This window comes from Acartia tonsa, chromosome 4, assembly GCF_053477335.1.
Source record: "Acartia tonsa isolate MP-2025a chromosome 4, ASM5347733v1, whole genome shotgun sequence".
Classification (NCBI taxonomy): Eukaryota; Metazoa; Arthropoda; class Copepoda; order Calanoida; family Acartiidae; genus Acartia; species Acartia tonsa.
The window spans coordinates 11,736,250-11,750,531 of NC_137263.1; the positions used below are offsets into that span (position 1 = coordinate 11,736,250).

Consider the following 14,282-nt stretch of genomic DNA (forward strand, 5'->3'; position numbering starts at 1 on the left):
TAAACCCTTTGAATGCACGACATTTGAAAGAAAGTCCAAACTGTGCATGGTGATGAGTTGCGCCTGCATTCCCAAAACATTCCCCATACTCTAACTATCTATGTCGCAAACCTGACATATCAACAGTAGGAACATTTTTTTCGTCTTTAGTTATGAGATTATGATAGGCCGGGATTCGAACATATTTAACACGAGCAGATACACTACGTTTTATACCTCATTCGAGGGTTTAAAGTTGACATTATATCAATCCACACAAAGAAATCATTTAATTAGAAGACAGATCTCCATAATATCTTTTGATACTTTTGGGAAAAATCGTTGTTTTTTTCTAACATTCTACTTAACCAAATAATACAAAAAAGGGCCGTAAAAAATTCCTATGTTTTTTTTGTATTTTTCAACTTGTTTCATAACTTTTAATTACTAATAAAAAACTATAGATTGTAATTTAGTCATAAATCATTATTTAATGATTTAATAGAAAAAATATGAGCTTACAACAAGAAAAACTTGTCATTGCCACAATTTTTATTTTATTTATAATTTAAAACAAAAGGTAATTAAAAGAAGTAATAAGGCATGCCCATTAACAAGAGTTTACTAATTTTGTTAAAGAGGTAGTTGCACGAAGTGCATTTAAACTTGTATTTAGTGAACTACATATTTTTTCAGTTCAAGAGTTTAAACTACATCTATTCCATAGGACATTTGTTTGAAAGAAAATTGTTTTAAAAATATAAATAGCTGTCAAGTTTTCACAAAAACAGCATGATGACTATTTTGGTGGTGCCAAATTGATTATACTCTTTATTATGCAACTATCCCTTTAGTATAATTGCTATGCAGTTGGAAGGCTATGTAAGAGGATAATTTTTAAATGAACTTCAGAGCATCTTTGCCTATTGAAGCTTTAGATTTTTTAAAAATGATTTAATTAAACAAGTTAAGAAAATGTAGTATTTCTAATCACTTCTTTGTCAAGGACTAAATAATTCTTTCTGAAGGAAATTAGGATGAAGCGGTAGCTCATTCTTGAAAAAAAAACCTCCAAATATTTAAAATCCTATATGTAGTTTCTTTAATAAAACTAACATGGGCAAATTGAATGATGAACAAAATATCAAGAAGCACCACAGCAATTTGATGATAATGTAGGAAATTAAAAGAGAAAACATATATTTTTGTTTCTGTTATTCTATAAGAAATAGGAGGTATCATATAAGTTAATAAAACAGGATATGACTGCAAATTTGTATGAAATTATTTTAATTGTTTGATTTGCGTATTTTTGTGCAATTTTGAATATTAGACTAAAACAATTAGGACTTCATTTAAGCAAATCACATAGCAAAAGTTTTGGAACATGGAAAGAAAACGAAGTAGTGAGTTTCGTAGTATTTTCGCAGTACCTTCTCTTCTATTGCTCTTCCCTTCGGGGCCAATTTACTTAATTTGCGGGGCAATCATTAATATTTTCCTAATATAACCTATCAAAAGTTACTGTGAAAATACGACGAAACAATTCGTTTTCTTTCCATGTTTCTTATAGAAATATGATTATCATTTATTTTAATTTCTACTATTTTGTCCATTTACCTAATACTTTATCCATAGTAAGAAATCAACGAACCAGGATTTAAGTTTTATTAGAGTTGGGGCCTTTTCATGACTATCAAAAATATTATCCATCCACAGTAAGTGAAAAAAATAACAAATAACAAAATATAATGAAAATTTTTGAAATAAGAATTCTAAAAATCCACGACTTTATTCGAAGTAATTTAAAAGAAATTATTGCAGATTTTTTTTGAAGAATTGGATGTAACTCATTATGACCATGACTTACACAAAGCATAATAAACCATGATTATAATATTATTAAAGAATGTACTCTTTCTTCCTTTGCAATTTTAGTTTAGGTAGAAAGTTTACTTTTACTGTAATTGCTCATCAAAGCGTTTGAGCAACTAATTATAATTATTAAACACCAGTGGCGTGCGAACCGAAGGGGGCATTTGGGGCAATCGCCCCCCCCCCCCTAGCAACCAAAACTCCCCCCCCTGCCCCCCCTGCCCCCCCTAAATGTTGAAAAATGCCCCATTTTGCCCCCCCCCCCCCTGGTCAACAAAAATGCCCCTTTTTGCCCCCTACCCTACAAAAAGCAAAACTATCCCAGTTTCCAAAAAAAAGATCAAGAAATACTCAAAAAAAAAATTTTGGAGCTTCGCGCCAAACAGACAGTTACTATTCATTTAACCTTACCAAATTTTTTAATTAGTGTAGAAATTAGGTTATAATCTTTTTTCACTGAACATAACAAACCAGGTAATAGGAAGTATTTTATTTTGTATAATATAAACTTTTTACCAAAGTAATTTTGTACATCCCCAATGATGATACACAAAATTACCCTTTATATAGATTACAATTAGTGAATGAAATGTATGGAAACTCGACTTAATTAACCAACCAATCAAAATTCCATTAAATTCCCCAAAGTTGTTGAGCCAACTAAAAAGAAAATTTTATATGAAATATTGGGGACTAGTGTAATAAATAGCCCAAAAACCCCTCCCTCCCTGCATATTTGAAGAAAAAAATTTGCACTTCGCGCCCTTCCAAATGGTTTCTGCTTTTTATTACATTATATATTTTGTTTTTATTTCTATAAAAACATGTGTAAACAACAAATTTTAATCAAAAAGTTATTTTATATAAAAAAGAAACAGCATTGATATTTATCCAAGCCTTTTTCTCAACACTGTATGTCTGTCTAAATGAATAACTATATATGATGTCATATTATTTTCAGGATAAGTTTATCATTTTTTTGTGTGTGCATACCCTTACAAAAATTTTTATGGCAATTTTCATTAAAAAACCTTAAAACTAACTACACTCTATATTCCTAACTTGATAAAATACGCCACTCTTGTTGTCTTTAATTGATTTTAGTTCAAAGAGGGAGTAAATATTTTTAGGTGCACTTCACGCACCGCCCTTATAAATCATTGGAAACACCACTTAATCAAAAATTAACTGAGTTTTAAAGTGGCATTTAAAGAGGGTAGGATATGTTGATATAACTTTTTAGCTTCTCTATAATTCGCTATGGCTGTCAGTATGTAATGCTAAGGGGGAAATGTGATTTTTTCAACTGCAATTAAAGATAGAAGGCTAAAACTTAATGTTAACATTCCCATCATTATGGAGTATAATTAACTATTAAAAATTCATGGAGGTCGGACTGCTTTTCAGGACGTATTTGGCTATTTTTGTATCTTTTAAATTTCGGGTATAATCCCTTTTGTAACATTGCCTCTGATGGTGCATTTAGTCGTATTTTTCACAGTAGCTTTTCACCTATTTATAGCTCCTGCGGGGCCAATTGCCTAACCCTGCAGGGAAATCACCTGACCTAACTTAACCTAGAATAACCTATTAAAAGCTACTATGAAAATACGACGAAATGCCCCTTAAGAGGCGTTGCCACAAAAGAGACTATACCCCAAAGTTTTCAATATTTCTAAGAGAATTTTATATCTGTAGATGAAAGGACAAGTAATTTTTTTTTATTTTTTACATAGTTCTTTATATCTTTGGTTTTTATGGTACTATAAATTTTTTTGTGGATTATAAGATTTAAAAAAATAAAATTTCTCGCTGTTTCGAGAATCCAGTATGTAATTTACTTTGACTGTCATCACACAACATACAGGAAAAAGGATTTGTGACTTTTTCTATCTAAAATATATATTTTATTATTTTAACAGATGCTCTTTAAATCTATTAAAGTCTGTATTCTTATTAATGATTTTTTTGTGCTTTGCTACTTAAAGATGTTGTCATCCTTGTTGTCATACAATAAAGAAATATTTAAAATCAGTTTTACATATTAGGTTAATTTTTGGTAAATTATTTCCAAAATGAGTGTTTTTATCCCCCCTGTCTTAACCTCTTTTCGAGGAAGCTTTGTGTTTATCAAGTTCGAAATTAATTCCTTATCATTATCCTAGAATTAAGCGCAAATGTCGTCTTTTTTGACTTTCCTTTCATAAAGTGACGCGGCATGGATTGTTTATATATTTTGATGCGCACGTTCCTGACTTTTGAATGAGATATGAGTGTGTGAAGATTTCGGAGAACAAAATTGGGCCTATCATTGGTCTCATAGTGCGTGAACGACCCTAGTATACCAGGGATTTGAAACCATAAGAACTTCAGGTAGAATTTGTTAATTTTATTAAGAAGAATGGTGTATAGGACGATTATATGTAGTTTTAAAAAGGCTTAGCCAGCTAAACATGAAACTTAATAATGATTAATATATGTTTTAGTATTTTTTATGTGCCTTTATTTTTGCATTTAACAATGATTTATTAAACCAAATAATTTTCCTTTAAAGCCAAAGTTTCCAAAGATTCTTAACCGTAGAGAAAAATGATTTTTAAAAAGCAATTAAGATTACGTGGTTATAAATAACTGGAATTATGAACTAATTGATTTTGTAATTTCAGGACTTTGAAATAATTTCATCAATAAATCTATATTCAAACCTGCTGTTGAAACTTGATGGTTCCTGGTATTGGGGGTTTGTATGTTCGCCAACAGATCTCGAGAACTTCCCGCTAATTCGGAAGTCATACTCAACCAAAGTGTCATGGTTGAGACAATTTCAAAGTATCTGATGAATAGGCGTTAGCATTCATCAAGAGATCAATAGCATCCAGTGAATTATTGATGCAATAAACTGTGACAATTTTTCTGTGAAATTAGTACCTAGTGAATCAATATGCCACTAACCAAAAAGCAGAAAATTGAGCGAGCTATCGCTATTGGCAGTGAAAGGCTAGAAGTGTTTGACGAACAGTTAAAAGTGTTTTATGACAATCTAAAAGCCTGCCAAAGTTTTAGTTCATGTGAAAATGTGAATGTAAAATCAATTCGGGACATTTTTAGTGAGGTCAAGGACCAATCTGACCTAATAAAAAGTCTAAAACCTGCCGTGGAGACTAGTGAGCTGCGCGAGTTCAAGCGTGATTTGGATGAAGCTAGTGAGCAGAAAACTGTTGCAGAAAAAGTTTATGCGTCGTTGGAGCAGTGTACAAAAATTCTGTACTGGCTTGACAATGATTCAGACGACGCGAGGTCAAGCACTGTTGCCAGGAACCTCGACGTCATTGAGAAGGTGAAGATGGACATGGGAGTGCTTAAAATTTCCGTGGAGTTGCGCCAAGAAGTACGTGATATGTACCGAAGGCTTAGAGAGATGGAACGTCGTTCATCTAACCTGGATGAGAGTGGGACACCTGCCATGCTCTCCAGAAGTATGTCTGCCGTGGATATTCGGAGTTCCAACCCGCAGTATGGGCGCTGGGACAACAGTTTGCTGCCGTCCTTCGACGGTACTGACACGGATTACCCAAACTTTAAACAGGTCTTTAAGGATCTATGCTCTGGTTACGGATTTGCTGACCAGAGGTTAAGTCTGATGTTGTGTATGGAGAAGGTGATAACCAACCCGGAACTACGCAAGCAAGTGTCAGCGATTAGAGATCATAATGAACAATGGTCGTTTCTTGATCAGATGTTTTTATCAAACACTCGCCGGTTCATGAGGATTTTAACTAAGCTGAACAAGATGAAACCTGTGGATAAACCTGTGGACGTGGTTAGCGCAATTGCTACCTTCAAGAGCATGATGCAGGAAGTAGAAGCCATCGTTGGTTCTGCAGCTAAGGATTACAACCACCTAACTCTTATTCATATATTTAAAGACAAGTGCCCTGAAAATTTGAGAGAGAAAATTATGATGGAGCTAGGTAGCATGAACCAACCAAACATCCAGAAGATTGTAGAGCTACTGGAGAGGACCAGGGGAGCCATGTTGGCCGGTGATATGTCCTATGACACTAGCGCCGGCAAGAGAAATCGTGACAGAGCTGCCGCCGCGCAAGTATCTGGCCGCAGCGACAATAAGAATGGAAAGGCTGGAAAGGACAAGGCTTCCAAGTGGAACAGTGCATGTCCTGTGGAGAGCTGCAAGGAGAAACACCCGATTTTCCGTTGCCTCACGTTTAAGAAGATGGATGTGGTTGACCGAAAGAGAGTTGTCCAGCAGAAGAAGTTATGTGAACTCTGCCTGTGTGACGGCCATACTGCTGACAAGTGTAATAAATCGGATAAGCTTGGTGTTTGTGGTACCAATAATTGCGACAGATACCATTCTAGGTTACTCCATGAGGCTAGTGCTGGTGTGAATACAGTCTACAAGTCAAGTTCTGCACCCAGCCCCTGTACCTTCTTACTTCAGTTAGTTCCTGTTGTAGCACCTGGCGGCGGCACCTGCCACGCCACTGTAATGTTTGACTCTGGGGCAAATTTGCCACTTGTGTCTGAGAAGTTATCCAACAAGTTGAAGCTGAAATCTACCGGCAGATATACAACTATTTCTGTAGCTGACGGCAGTGAGTCTTCCTGCCGCAATGTTGTGTTTTATCTGAAGGATAGGGACGGCAATTTGAGGGAGTTTGAGGCAGCTGTCATGCCTACCCTCGGCGGGGCCAACGAGATGCGCTTGGTCCACCCCGAAACTGCCGCCGAGATATTTAAAATGCCGCCAGAAAGATTTACATATATTAGTGGAGGCTTAGATATCATCATTGGAAATACACATCCTGACGTGTTTCCATCAACCTACCAGAAAGTGGGCCAGTCTATGTTGTGGCGAACCATTTTTGGTAGTGGTTTTATCTGTACGAGTGCTGACGGTGGAGCTGGAGATCAAAAGTCGGCATATAAGGCTGTCAGTGTCAGTGGAGGCACCTTGCCAGACTTTCTGACGTCTGAATTGTTTGGCGTACAGCCGCAGGCACTTTGTCCAGGATGTACTGCCTGTCAAGAGTGCAAGGCTATGGCCGACGGCACTACCTGGGACCAGCGTGAGAGGCATAGGATAATTGAGGCAGGTTTAACACTAGACTTGCAGTCCAACAAGTGGACAGGTCAATATGCTTATATTGAAGATCCTCACACTTTACCCTACAATGAGAGTTTAGCCCGCAAAATTGCTGAAAAGGATCGTGCCAAGATGGTCAAGGAAGGTACCTATGGAATGTATGTGGAAGTATTCAACGACGCCATATCCAGAGGCGTGTTTAAAAAAGCCACGCCTGAAGAATTGCAGTATGAAGGGCCTAAGTCTTGTTCATCAATAGTGGTTGCTTTCAAGGAGGATTCAAGTTCCACACCCATGAGATTGTGTGCAAATAGTTCTCTGACGTTCAAAGGTACCAGTTTTAATAACATAATGCTGGGAGGTCCGCCGCCAATGCAGAAGATTTTTTATCATTTGTTGCTTTTCCGCAGTTACAAGGTTGGTTTAACCGCAGATATTTCCAAGTTTTATAACTCCATCCTGGCCACAGAGTTCGACAGCCAGATGAAGAGAGTTTTATTTTCCCCGACGCCAGACGGTCCACTTGAAATTTACCTGACTAAAGTTGTGAATTTTGGCGAGTTGGCTGCGGGAAACTTGGCAGTTACAGCCCTGAAGTTGACGTCCCGCCTGTTCGGCGGAAAGAGTGAAGCAGAGGTCAAGGAGATGTATGGAGAGGGGCAGATAAACGGTAGTGAAATTGTTGCTAAACCTGAATTATGGAAGGAGCCACAAATACCTACCTACCCTGATGAGGATTTCAAGTTACCTCAGATTCCAGTTGCAGTCAAGCTTGAGAAGCACAGCTTCATAGATGACGTTATTTCGGGAGCAGGATCGAAGCCAGAAGCCAAGGAGATGATGAAAGAGGCCGACAGAATTATCGGCAAAGGTAGTTTTTCCTTCAAACAAGTCATTTATTCTGGAGATGATTGCCAGCCAACCAAGGTTCTCGGGCTGATATGGAAGCCAGCCACCGATGTGTTGTCCATCGCCACAAGAGTCAACCAAGATGGTAAAATCAAGGGAAAGAAGGTGAAAGAGGATGCTGATTTGTACAACCTCCAGGACGCCTTGGACGAGAATCTGACAAAGAAGATGGTCCACAGGTTCGCCGCCCAGACCTTCGACCCGATCGGGCTTTGCAGCCCTATTCTGTTGAGATTTAAACTTGTCCTGCGGAAAACATGTTTGCTGAATTTGGGCTGGCAAGATTTCATTCCAAAAAGTCTACGGGATGAACTTGTTAAGTCGCTGGAGGACAGAGCTGAGGTCGCCAAATTGGAGTTTGACCGTTGTGTGGTCCCGGAGGAACCAACTGGCCTTCCATCCTTGATGATGTTTTCGGATGGGTCATCAGAGGCTTATGCATGTATGGCATATTTGAGGTGGCCAACTAGACAAGGATTTGAAACGTTTCTGCTAGCCACCAAGTCAAGAGTTGCGCCGGTCAAGTGTGAATCAATTCCACGCCTTGAATTGATGGGTTGCCAGATGTCCACAAGGTTGTCAAAGTCCATCAGAGATGCCCTGCCCTTTGATGTTATCAGAGTGATGTACTTTACTGATTCATCGTGTGTTTTATCACAAATAGTTTCCAACAGTGCTATGTTGAACACATTTAATTCTCATCGCATTGGAGAAATTCAATCTGCAACCAACAAGGATGACTGGAGGTGGGTCCCGGGGACACACAATGTTGCAGATTTGGGTACCAGAAGCACCTGCAAGGTATCAGATTTGGGACCAGGTTCCAGGTACAGATTGGGCCCAGAATGGTTGCGCCAGGATGAAAGTGCGTGGCCGGTGAAAACTGCCGAACAAGTCAAGCAGGATTTACCACCAGAGGAGTTGAATACCAAAATGGTTAAGTTATGTTCAATGAAAGTTGCCGGAGAAGCCGCTGAAGATGTCTTTAGGTTTAAGCACAGGAGATCATTTGGACAGGCCAAACGTATTATGGCAGCTGTCCTGCAAGTAGCGAACACCTGGTTGAAGAAGCTAAAGAGCAGACAAGAAGGTAAGACTACAGCCGCTGGTAGTCATGTAGCAGCCGCAGATTCTGTGTACAAGCCGTCTTTGTACAATTTTATGGCGGCGGCGGAACTTTTCATTGTGTCATGTAGCCAACAGGATGAGTGGATAAATGACGCTAAAGGCAATTATGCGTCATTGAATCCATTAGTGCATGAAGTATCATTGACCTGGCCTGTCGTTGGTCCCGGAGGAAATTATGTGACCAGGGAGATGAGAATTCTTAAAATGGTTGGTCGTGGAGAGCCCGTCATTGACGCCATTACTGGTGGCCGTAAGATGATATTTGAAGACATGCCAGGTTTAATAATTTTGGAGCCTGGTAATTGGTTAGCTGCTGTTTTTATGAGAGAAGCGCATGTTGAGCTTCACTCTGGTGTCCGTGGAACTTTAGCTGAGAGCCGCCGTTGGTGCTGGATTGTGAAGGCAAGGAGGCTGTCCATCATGGAAGTGAAGAAGTGTTGGCCCTGCAGTGTTGAGAGGGCCAAGGAATGTCGTACTACCATGAAGGATGTGTTACCTGACAAGTTGGTCCCGAGCAGGCCTTTTGAAGCTGTGCAAGTCGACCTGATGGGTCCGCTGGTTACGAGGAGAGCTGCCGCCAAAACGAGGAGTCAGACAGCAACGAAGAAGGTGTGGGTGTTCGTGGTGGTCTGCAGGTTCTCAGGGGCGTTATGGTTAGATGCCTTGGAAAAGTATGATACCAGCAGTATCCTGTTGTCCCTGCGCAAGTTGGAGGCTGTTCATTGTCTGCCGAAGGTTATAGTAAGCGACATGGGCACACAATTATCCGGTGCTCGCAAGGTTTTAGAGCAGAAGTTGGGCAGCCAGGTAGAGTTTTCTTGGTCTCAGATCCCGGCCCGAGCCCACCATTTTATTGGGCAAGCTGAGAAAATGGTGGGATTAACCAAGAGATTGCTGTCCAAGAAGTTGGTGAATAGTTCTGTTAATTTTAATGAGCTCCTGGTGCTGTTGGCAGAGGTTAGCAAATTAATGAATAGCAGACCATTGACGATAGAAGCTGCGAACGACGTGGAGAATTGGCGGCTGATTACCCCTGGCCAGCTGCTGGGAAATGTTGACCGCCAGCCGTTGTGCAATGTGGCGATGAAACCGGAGGACCAAATTTCCTCCAGGTTGAAGTTGTTAGAAGATTTGTCTGCCCAGTTTTGGACTGCCTACCGCCAGGAGATCCTACCGAAGATATTAAGGATGTCCAAGTGGAAGGATGAGATGGCGGAGCCACTAGTCGACGGAGATATAGTTCTGGTTACGAGTACCAACCCGCTGATGAGATGTTTGAGGATGGGCCGAGTGACGAGGATTGAGGATGGGAGAAAGACTGCAAGAGTCTTGTTCAGGCTGACAGATAAATCTCCCCTGGAAGAACATGCTGTATCAGTCAGGCAGTTGTTAAAAATTATGATTAATAATTGATTCTTATTTTATGGAAATTGAGATTTTTTTAGAAAAAAGCCACATTTTTCATACGCCTATTTTTATGCCTAAAATAAGAATCAAATGAAATGCGATTAAGTTTTATTCTATTTCATATGCTCAAATTTAATTTTATTGAGTTTAAATTCTTTTTAAAAGTACAATTCATTATAAAACTTACCTGAAAAGTTTACTGAAAAAGAATAAATATGTCGAGGTTGCGTGATTCGATATTTATTCTAAAGAAAAAAATCAAGTATTTTTTAGCAGATTTTTTTAAAATTATATATGAATTTCAATCAAGTAAAACATTTTTATTCAGATCAAGGAATGATTGAAAATTCATATTTAAAGTCTCACATTTTTTTTTACAAAGAAAAATTGGTATTTTTTTTCATAATTCCGATGAAAATTCTAACGAAGATATTATTATTTTGCTATTATTTAAGTATTGAAAAGTTTTATTGTTGATTAAGATAGTACAGTTCTTATTCATTAAGTTTGAAAAACTTTCTGCCCAAGGATTTTGAAATATTTTTTCTTACTACTCTTTTTGATGCTTAACAAATTTAGTTTTAAGTACCTATAAATCTTAATTTTCTTGTCTAAGATTTATTTCGTTTATTTTACCATTATTGTTTACATTTCAACCTGATTTCGTAGGTACTTATTGATTTATTAATAATGATTTATTACCTATTGATTATGAAATGATTATTATTTAGTATAAGTTGTTATATTTACAACATCATGATTAATAGGATTATCCACTTTAGGATTTGTGTATGTGATCTTGTGAGTGTCATGTGCATGGAATGTTGTATGGTACAAACCAATCCCCATCCTTCTATCCTAAATGTGAGGTATTATGAGTCCTAGTGAGGAGTATAATATTGTGTATGCATTTCACGGGGTTTCATTTAGTTAGGAGCAAAAATTGTCACGGTTTTCGGGATGTGGCCATTCTCATGTGATTATGGTGAGTTGAGTTTAGTGAGAAATGTTGCTAGTGCTCAGCGCAAAAAAAAAAAACCTTGAATCTCGTTAAGGAAGTTAATTTGACTTTCAAACGGGGGGTGTGTCTTAACCTCTTTTCGAGGAAGCTTTGTGTTTATCAAGTTCAAAATTAATTCCTTATCATTATCCTAGAATTAAGCGCAAATGTCGTCTTTTTTGACTTTCCTTTCATAAAGTGACGCGGCATGGATTGTTTATATATTTTGATGCGCACGTTCCTGACTTTTGAATGAGATATGAGTGTGTGAAGATTTCGGAGAACAAAATTGGGCCTATCATTGGTCTCATAGTGCGTGAACGACCCTAGTATACCAGGGATTTGAAACCATAAGAACTTCAGGTAGAATTTGTTAATTTTATTAAGAAGAATGGTGTATAGGACGATTATATGTAGTTTTAAAAAGGCTTAGCCAGCTAAACATGAAACTTAATAATGATTAATATATGTTTTAGTATTTTTTATGTGCCTTTATTTTTGCATTTAACAATGATTTATTAAACCAAATAATTTTCCTTTAAAGCCAAAGTTTCCAAAGATTCTTAACCGTAGAGAAAAATGATTTTTAAAAAGCAATTAAGATTACGTGGTTATAAATAACTGGAATTATGAACTAATTGATTTTGTAATTTCAGGACTTTGAAATAATTTCATCAATAAATCTATATTCAAACCTGCTGTTGAAACTTGATGGTTCCTGGTATTGGGGGTTTGTATGTTCGCCAACAGATCTCGAGAACTTCCCGCTAATTCGGAAGTCATACTCAACCAAAGTGTCATGGTTGAGACACCCCCCCCCCAAAAAAAATTTTTTAATGTGGTTATTCATCCTTCCTGCCAAGATTTTATAACATCCCCTTCCACCCATAAAAAAGGTTTTGTGGTGTGGGGGGGGGGGGGAAGGTTAAATTATCTTCTGTACTTTTTTTTCGAAGATACTTTCTAGCTCCCTTCCCTTCGGTCATTGCAGGGTGGGGAGAAGGGATGGGGGAGAAGAGATGGGGGGAAGAGATGGGGGATATAAATGGGAAATAGGGATGGGGAAGAAGGGATAAGGACTAGAAGGCCCATAATCAAATAATCCCACCCCTTAAAACGCCCTTATTTAAAATTAGTAATAATCAAAATGCCCCCCCCTAAAGCAAAGTGCCCCCCCCGGGGCACTTTGATTTAGGGGGGGGCAATATTTTACAAAATCTTCAAAATGCCCCCCCCTAGACAAAGTGCTTCGCACCCCACTGTTAAACACTGTTCAAACAAAGAAAACACTTTTGTTGCGAAGCCACTCTGATGTTTTTGAAGATATACGTCATTCCTCATTCGTCTGTCCTTCTGTCCGTCTATCTGTCCTGTCGTCTGTCTGTAAGTCTCTATTCACTTCATTTAGGGAAACGAGATTTTCTGAAATACAAGAGATGGTAAGCGAACTATTTTTTTGTGGGGATTTCTCTGACTTATTATGGAAATTTTTCTGCGATTGATGCTTTGATGCTATTATTGTTTAAATTAAATTTCAGATGAGAATATTTATCCTTAAATATAATATTCAAAGAAGCCTAAGAATTTTATTTAAAAAGTAGAAGGTGCAACATAAAAAATGACTCAGTTTTTTAAAGAAATGACATTATATAAATCGTCAATGATCCGTATCTTACTTTTTTTTCTTTTCGATGAAAAATAAAAATAAATAATTAGTGTCGCGTCCAAATGATAATTGCTCATTAATAAACTTTATATTAGAGATTTCAAACACATATTCAATGATTGTTTGGTAATTTTTAAAAGACGCTTGAGCTAACAATTAAAAACAGTAGTTATTTTTATTTGTACCAAAAAGGCATCAAAATGTTGAATCTTTAACCTATCAATTTGTCAAATAATTTACACAAGTTTGGTAAAAGATGGATTAATTTTCAATGTTAATTACAAAATAACTTCTTTAAAAGTGATTTGTGACTATAACATGGCAATACTAATTTACGGTGCGTGAGCCTCACAAATAAAAGGAAAATAAAGAATATTTTATTTTATTTGAAAATTAAGGTGACAAATATAAATATGAAACCCCAAAAAAGCATGAATGAATAACAGACATTTCTTAGATATTATTTCTTTTGAAACCACCCGCAAAAATCAGGTTACAGTCAAATAATCCATCCCTTTATCTGTGGAAACGACTGCAAAGCAGATGCTTTTCAAACAGGAATCAAGGAACCAGGAAAAAACCAATGAGCAATAAAACTAAACTATAAATCTTGTAGAGTGGATAGGCTTTGATATATCTCTAAATTAATTTATATTAATAATTTTATTGAGTTATTACTAGTTGCTTCGCCCATAGCCTTTAGAGACTTGGTATTAAGAAAGGCGTTAAGGTTCGGTTCATCTTACATTTAATCTTAGTTCTATTAAACAAAAACAAATCTTTGTTTTAAATGAGTTATTTCTATTAGGAATCTTGACCTATACCACCTACAAATGGTCAATAACTTGCACCAGATACGAGATTTTACTGTACAAACACACTTTCATCTTACTTTATAATACAGGATTTTAATATTTTTTTAAAAGTTAATTAATATCTTTTCTCGTATTCATTCGAATCCGGTGGATAGGAACCGGTTCTCATGAATACGAAAAAACTATGTCTAGCATCGTATTATATCCAGCTTTCTACGAATATAAAAATGTACAATCATAAGATTAAAACCAGTTTTTTAGCCGGCGCCTTCGGCAATTCGGGGCTAAAAAAACTAGTTTTAATCTTATAATTGTACATTCTATATCCGCGGAAAGCCGTTTATAATACGATGCGAGAAATAACTATTCTCGTATTCATTCGAATCCGGTGGATAG

General features: G+C 37.2%; 1 protein-coding gene across 1 annotated transcript in view; it reads right to left on the minus strand.

Annotated features, from left to right (window-relative positions):
• Positions 1-14,282, minus strand: part of LOC145316083 (uncharacterized) — a 40,748-nt gene that overhangs the window by 13,877 nt on the left and 12,589 nt on the right. The window lies entirely within an intron of this gene.